This window comes from Macaca fascicularis, chromosome 2 (assembly GCF_037993035.2).
Source record: "Macaca fascicularis isolate 582-1 chromosome 2, T2T-MFA8v1.1".
NCBI lineage: Eukaryota > Metazoa > Chordata > Mammalia > Primates > Cercopithecidae > Macaca > Macaca fascicularis.
This window is the reverse complement of record NC_088376.1, coordinates 10,763,888-10,772,207: the sequence shown is the minus strand read 5'-3', so window position 1 is coordinate 10,772,207 and position 8,320 is coordinate 10,763,888. Positions and strand designations below refer to the sequence as shown.

The 8,320-nt window shown below is 41.8% G+C and overlaps 1 long non-coding RNA gene across 1 annotated transcript; it reads left to right on the top strand.

The window, feature by feature from the left end:
• The first annotated feature begins 323 nt into the window (after positions 1 to 323).
• Positions 324 to 7,012, top strand: LOC102116457 (uncharacterized). The gene is made up of 2 exons (XR_001488400.4): positions 324 to 558; positions 6,896 to 7,012. It is a non-coding gene; the product is annotated as an uncharacterized lncRNA (long non-coding RNA).
• Positions 7,013 to 8,320: the final 1,308 nt, after the last annotated feature.

Below are 8,320 nucleotides of genomic sequence, written 5' to 3'. Positions count from 1 at the left end.
GTGTCAGCTCTCTGAGCTTTTTACCTCCCCTGGCCGATCAAAAGCCCTCAAAGCCACAAGATTTTTTCACTGTCCGGCATATTTCGAGGTCCTCATAAGCAGAATGTCTCGGATTTGGAGGTTCCGGTTCGAGGTTCGAGGGGCCTGAATATGGCTCTCCCTCCCCGGACCCATGACGATGGTATGGCCTGCTCCGCCACCGTCACGTGGGCTCCTCCTCTGTGACGTCGGCGCCTTCGCTGTAGCAAAGCTCGGCCTCTGGAATTCTGAGAACTAATTTGCTATTCGGTGACATAAGAGGGGGAGTGCGCTTTGCTTTCCCTGGGTCTGGGGCTAATTCCTCCTCTCTTACCCATAAACTCAGCAGATCGAGCTAAATGCACAAAAGGGAGCGAGAGGTTTGAACCACTGGAAAAAGTATGTTATATATAGTAGGGTTAGAGAGGCAAGTAAGAGAGAGAGAGAGAGAGAAAAAAAAAAAAAAAACAATAAACACCACAGCTCTTTCCAGCTAGAATATTAGGCACCACGAGAAAAATATTTGCCAAGCAGTTTTCGGTGGGTTCATTTGCTTTATTTTTATTTAGGACAGGGGTTTTTGCTGTCGTTCTGGGGTTTTTTCTTTCTGGTGTGGTGGCTTGGGATTTTTGGTTGCTGTATTTTGATGGTTTATGGATTTTTGCTTCTGATTTTTTGCCTTTTGCAAGTTTGTGGTGTTACGTAAATCATAGGATCGGCATCGGTTGGATTTTTTTGTGCGTGCCTTTTCTTTCCCTATCTAATCTCTCAAGCGTTTTAAAGAAGATGTGTTATTTCAATACTAACACTGTTGAAAGAAGCTTAAATTTTTGGCCATATGTAACAATCCCAGCCCCCACTTTTTTTTTTTTTTCCTTTGGTGCAATTTTCTTTTTCCCCTTGGACTTTTGCTGAAGTGTGTCTCTCCTGCACTTGAGAGAAATGTTCAAAGGATTTGTTTTGGTTTGGTTTGTTTCTTTCCAGGACAGCAAGTGGTGGGTTTAATCTGTTATTGTTGACTCTTAGGAAATTTCTTGTTGCAAGAAACGTGTGTGTGTGTGTGTGTGTGTGTGTGTGTGTGTAGGGGGTAGGGGGGTATGTGTGTGTGTTTTCTACAAAATTCTGTGAGCCACATACCTGTTTGTGTTTTGTTTTCTCTTAAGGTCTTGATAGTTTTTTTCGGGGCTCGTTTCAAGGTCGTTGTAAAAAAATCTCTTCAGTCTGTGTTTAAGAGATCAGCCGGAGGGAATTCTAAAGGCCTGCCGTGCCAGTATCACAGATACTGCCTGTATTTAGAACAGACTGCTACAACTACAACGCACTACACGCAGCACAGTCGTCTTAGCTTTGAAGCTGAGTTGGGGGTGGGGGGGGGGAGAGAAGAAGGGGAAAATCTTTCCTTCTCTTTTTCTCTATTACTTTCTTTTTAAAGGCAATTGCAGTGCAGAATCATTTCATTGTGGGTCCTAGTTTGTTTGTTCAGAGCTGCTAGTTTCCTTATTTAAATGTTGGTTGGGGTTTTTTCCCTCCTACTCATCCCTGAATAAGGGAGACTCTTGTTTCTTTTATGTCTCTCTCTTAAAAGAAGGGTGTGAGGGGAAAATAATATTTCAGATTCCTCAAGAATTAGCCCAAAATGTTTGGACCAGAAGCAGCTTTCAAAGGTCAGGCTGTTCTGAGCCTTGGCTATGAGAGTCCTTCAAGCGACTTATTAAATTACAGATGAGTTCTTAAAGGTTCCACAAAATCTCGTCACTTGTTAATTTCTAATAAAGATATGTCTTAAAATAATCTACCTATCCCAACCCAAAATTTGGGTTTATAATGGAGGAGAGATCAGAGCTGTGAAAGATTGCTGTTTGCTGGGATATTTGGAAAATCTCTTTCATTGACAGTCCCGTAAGAAGTTCCATGTATCACTGAAAATGTTGTTGGCAATGCACCCCACTACCCCACAACACACACACATTTTTAAAGGCTGTATTTTAGGTTTTAAAACCCAGAAAGGTGCAAAGAGGTTGATTATTTTCCACAAGGGCTGGAGCTTAGGAAACATGCGTTGAGTGTCTGTCCCTGTGAAATTTGAATATTTTAATACTTATTGACAGATGGATTACTGCAGCCTCTGCAGAAAAGCCTGTCTTGTGAAGGGTTTTTGAAAAATGTACATAGGCCTAATCCTGTCACTCTTGTTGAAATGTACGTTTTACCCCCAAAGACACATGATATTGTCAAGTTCAGATTTATTCTGCCAGAAGGCAGACTATCTGCTTTTTCATTTGAGTCCCCTTCCTTCTCATTTTCAAAGAGATTAAAATGAACCCCACTGGATGCAAAATGACACCCCGACTTTGCGGAAGGGATTTTCCTTGTGTGTTTATATGTGTGATAATTTTTTCTTTTATGAGCAATTAGCACTTTGGGATTTCTGAGATTTATCTATATGGTTTGGAATGTGAATTGTATAGCTCTGCCCTATTATTGGTCCTTCAAAAGATTACTTTTCTGATTTTTGGTCACATTTTTTTTTTGTCAAAACTGCCATTTAGCCTCATCCACCGCCCCCCCCAAACCTGAAACACACACAGCTTGTCCCTCCTGTGTTCCTTTGCCACTCCACTCTTAGCCCCATGGGGGCGCTGCAGAGCAAAGGGAAATCTGCTCCCTAAGGCAGTAGTAGAACCAGCCGGAGTGGGGGCTGGGAAAGAATTCACCCTTCTCATACCTCAGCCCTCTTTAATTCTCTGCAGTGAGCCCCTAGAGGGAGAACCCACCAGGCCTGGTTTATATATAATTAACCTCATCACCAGGGACCTCAGATCTTCCCAGCACATTATTTGTGGGACCAAGTGCCAGAATGCCACATTTTCCTACTGCTTTTTGCCAAATCAATGTGTTTACACTGAAAGAAATTGACCAGAACAGAAGACCAGTTAGAAAGAAAGAGAAAATGATTATTGAAATTGTTCTAAAGATAGACACTTACTTTTCGGTGAGTCTCTTTTACTTTCAATTGAATGCATGGTGAGGAAAATTGTGCACCCGCCTCTCAATCTCTTTTCAATTCCTAGGAAAGTAACTTTGTCAAATATTATACCAGTTGAATTTCTTCCAGAATGTCATTTCTTCTTTCGTTCTTGACCTCTCCTCAGTAACCAGTTGGCATCACTATGTGGGCCTCCCTCACTCCTGCAGTGCCGTGTTACAGGATTAAAGAAAGGGCTGACTTGAATGTATTCTGATTCTTTTAAATCATCCTTAAGAAGCTCTAAAGAGTGATTCCATGTCTGGGGTCGTATGAATAATTCCTGCAGACTTGGGGGTACTACAGATCACCTAGTCCCATTATTTAATGGTTACTGGAGGTTAATACTCAGAATAGAGGACCAGGCCAACCTCTTTGCCTCATGGACTGTGCATAAGAATAGGTCCCTGATCATTGCCGCTGGGTAAATATAAGCCTTATTACAAAATAAAATACCCTGGTCCTAATACTACATCTATTTAAGGAAAAGAACAGACTTCACATCCAATTCCCCCTTGCAAAATCTTCCCCACAATTCAGTCATAGCCGAAAAAGAACCTATCCTTGAAACAAACAGGGTTCTGTCCTCTTTCTAAGGGGGCTCACAAGAGGAAGTTGTTTTCACCTATCAAGAACCTCTGGCACCTTGGTAGGTCTTTAAGATATCACATCACAGGACTATAGATTTTAAAGCTGGAAAGAAGTTTTCAAATCAATCACCTCCTCTAGGTTTTCTTCTTTCAGGATTACAGGCTGGGTCCTCACTAGGAGGATGTGTGACCCGAGGAACACAACTGAAAATGGGTCTGCATGATTTGCTGGCCCTCTGTCATTTTAGAGGATCAGGGTAACCTGACAACTTGAGTCTGTAGGTGGGTATCTTGTTTCCTTATAGAACTGAGGAAAGCAAGGCTGCTATGTTCTCTTTGTAAACTGTAAAACTCAGAGCTAACTCCAAGTCATGATGAGTTTTGATGGTCATTTGGGTTTATTTATGCCTCTCAGCTACACTGAAGTACTTGGCACTACTTTTGATAGATTTGGGAGATATTATCTATCAGACTTGTTAAATTTTACCTGTTCATTTTATTTCAAATCCTTCATTTAGAGCTGTTGTAAACAAGCTCCTTGTAGTATCTTTGGAGAAAGAAAGGTGTTTTTAACATAGCAAGAGGAGCCGAAAGTTTTGAGACATTAAAAAATATATAATTTCCAGCTACTGCCTTCTGAAAAGGAAGTATTAATGTTTAATTTTCATCCATATGCTGCCCGCTTTTAGCCTTTATTGTTCTGAGATTTTTTTTTTCTTTTTCCTTTAGAAATCTTTTCAGCCTGGCTCAGAGTTTACCCCCAAACACTAATTTTCCACACTTTTCTCACTTACTTAAAATGGAAATAAATATCAGGAGCTTAAAATAGAGAAGTGATGGGGGTTAGGGGGTGTGTAATGATTTGTTTATTGCATTCGATCGCTGTTTTGAATAGCAGAGTTTTCACTTCCTGTGAAACCTTAGCATGAAGGAAAGCAGCAGCTGGACTCTGAGAGGGATGAGGGAAGGAAAGCACTTCAGTGTTTGTAAACTCAGGGTGGCTGGTCCACCCGCTGCCACTGCCGTTGCTGGGCTGCTGGCTGCTGTACTTAGCTGTCTCTACTACCTAAGGCTAGAAGTGGAAAAACTTGATTTGCGTGTTGTGCCTGCATTTTTTTTTCTTCTTCACACCGCCCTCTTGTACACCTGACCATGCAGAAGCCTATCTGAAGCCAGCTCGATGGCAGGGAGAGCTGGAGAGCGGAAGAATGTGCGGAGGGAGGGAGGGCTCGGTACTTTTCCATTCACATCTCCACAGTGGCTTTTCTTGTTTATTTCAACCTCCACCGGCAGAAATCTTTCAGCTGCCTTAAATTCGAGTCATTATACTGTTACCTGAGGTCAGACGACAGACACTTTGGTGCACGTTTCCTACATGTCAGTGTCTGTGTAACTTGTGTACGTACAGAGGCACACACACACAAATGTAACTCCACGGGGGCACAGTGTAGGGAGAAGGAAAAAAAAAACTGTATTTGTTGCAAACACACACACACAGACAGACGCACACACACACACACACACACACACACACACACACACACCCTTGGTTTCTAATTACAGCTCTGCCTGAAACTCTTGATGGGACATTGAGCAAAGCCACTTGTGAGGACTCCGTTTCCTCAGCTGTGTGAAGGAATAGCCCCAATGATTTGCGGGATGGCTGCGCTTAGTTCTCTACCTTTACATTTCAATACACATTTACAGAACTGTGCAAGAGGAGTGGAAGGGAGCTGTGTGTATATGTGTACCTGGGGCTAGGGAAGGAGTTAAAATGTAAACTTCTAAGTAAAGAAGGCAGTCCCAGAATCCTCACTCTATCAATTTTTAACCAATTGTAGACCAAAGTCTGGGATTTTGCTGAGTGGGTTCAAAAGCCAATTGAAGATTTTAAACGTTAAGAGGTGGAGGAAGCAGGTTCTAAGAACTTGTACCTTTGATCTCCAGCATTCATAATGAAATGTGACAGTTCCCAAGTGTCTTTTCTGCCCTATATTTCATTTTTTATTTTCCTTCTATTTGTTTTTGGAAACTGTCCCCATCAATGATAGGAAGGAGATGACATTTGTACACTGGGTAGTATGTGGATGTAAAAAACACATCATAACATTCAAGGGAAGGAAGAGAGGGAGAGAAAGAGTAAGAGAGGGAGGGAGGGAGGGAGGAGAGAAGGAAGGAAGAGAAAAAGAAAAAAAAAAAACCTAGAGAGAGATTCCTGGTAAGAAACATAGAGGTGGCTCAGCCATCACTGCATTAAAGGTAATTATTTGAAGTCAGAGGAAATAACAGATGAGGAGTTTTCCCTTACTAAAGGAAAAAAAACAAAAAAAAGAGGAAGAAGTCTTGATATATCAGAACGTGAAACCAATGAGATATTTTCCATCAATATTTCTTACCCTTTTTTGATCTTCATTCTTTAAAAAGAAAGGTCTAAAGTTTCTCAGGCCCAATTGTCTAGATAATCTAAAGCCTTTAACAGGCTTTGGCATTCCCAAAATATAATAAAATGACTCTGATTTATCAGCAGCAACCTCCCCACCCCCATTCCTCCACTGGTTTAGACTTTATGGAATATTAGGCCTGTATACAAAGACTAGGGGAGCCAATTGTATTCCCCCAGCGTAAGACTATTGAAAATTACAGTGTGCTAGAACTGGGAGGGCCTTTAGCCATTATCCAGTCTGATGTTCCTGATTTTATATCATTGGAAATTGAGGCCCAGACAGAATCCACTTGCTATATATGCTATAACACTAACACAGCTGGATTCGGAACTTTCAGGCCCTAGTTCTAAATCTAGTATGCTTTTCTTCTGGCATATTATGGAAAGAGGGTATGGGGTTGGCAGCCTTGCAAAAGCCATTTGTTGTGGCTGCACATTCAAAGAAGGCCTCAAATTTGGACTTCTAGGCCAGACACAATGACACAACTGTAATCCCCATACTTTGTGAGGCTGAGGTGGGAAGATCACTCGAGACCAGGGGTTCAAGACCAGCTTGGGCAACATATGAGACCCTGTCTCTAAAAAAATGGAAAAAAAATAGCCAGGCATGATGGCACACACTTGTAGTGCTAGCCACTTGGGAGGCTGAGGCAGGAGGATTGCTTGAACCCAGGAGTTTGAGGCTGCAGTGAGCTATGATGGCACCACTCTAGCCTGGGCCACAGAGTAAGATCCTGTGTCTAAATAAATAAATAAATAAAATTAGACTTCTGATATTATCTCCACTGAGGCTATACCTCTCTCTTTCAATCCTAATAGGACTGAAAGAAGATGACCATCATATGGAAGTTTTGTGTGTGGATTCCAGTGTAGGATCACAGGCTCCTATGACACCATGATTGAATGCTGTTAATAAATATAGGATTGTTTTATGCATAGTGCAATTGTATTGTAGTTGTGTGTGTGCTGGTGTTAAAAATATAAGATTTAAAATATATTTGTCCTAGAAGCAGCGACAAGCAACAAGCACACCTGGTGCTCGGATCTCAGTTTTGTTTCATTTTTGTGTTTGTTTTTGTTTTTGACACAGAGTCTCACTCTGTTGCCCAAGCTGGAGTGCAGTGGCACGATCACGGCCCACTGTAACCTCCGCCTCCCAGGTTCAAGCAATTCTCCTGCCTCAGCCTCCTGAGTAGCTGGGATAACAGCCATGCACCACCACACCCAGCTAATTTTTATATTTTCAGTAGAGACGGGGTTTTGTCATGTTGGCCAGGCTGGTCTCAGTTTTAATGTCATTTCTCAGCAGCTGGAACCAAGGCTTCTTGGAGAAATGGTTGAGTCTAAAACTGCGGCAGAAAATACACAAATGAGAATGGAAGCTCTTGTAGCACCTTAAAGTAGGGAATTATTCAAAAACAAAACTCTATTGGTGAGGGATATTTCAAAAAGACACAGGAGCCACTGGAAGAGCTCCCAGTAGCCAAAGCTGAAACAATTTGAGCAACAAAATAGAATAGTATTTTACATTATAACCCAAAGTCTAAAATAAATATTAATGAGTCCAGGGCTGGGTGCAGTGGCTCACACCTGTAATCCCAGCACTTTGGGAGGCCGAGGTGGGCAGATCACTTGATGTCAGGAGTCTGAGACCAGTCTGGCCAACATGGTGAAACCCTGTCTCTACTAAAAACACAAAAATTAGCTAGGCGTGGTGTTGTGTGCCTGTAATCCCAGCTACTCGGGAGGCTGAGACAGGAGAATCCCTTGAACCCAGGAAGTGGAGGTTCAGTGAGCCGAGATGGCACCACTGCATGCCACCAACCTGGGCAACAGAGTGAGGCTCTGTCTCAAAAAAAAAAAAAAAAGAAAAGAAAAGAAAAAAATGTAATGAGTCCATACTAATATAAATAAAGTATTAAGTAAATTAATAAACCAGAGAGAAAAGACAAACATCCCTTAATTCCAAATGTATTTATATAGATGTGCACAGGGATTCCAAATAGTTTATGGACATGTGCTGGCCTTAAGGAGAAGCATAAACCCCTACTCTTTAATTGTGGGCTGTAGATAGTAACTTCCTTCCGGGGAGTATATTCCATATGGAAAGGTAGTCAGGGGGAGAAAACAGGAGAAACCTGACAAACACTCTCTCAGCCAGGGGATCAAGACCAACATCAACAATGATAAATCATCTTGATAGTGTATACTCTTGATATGTCGTGATGAAAATGATTATTTCTC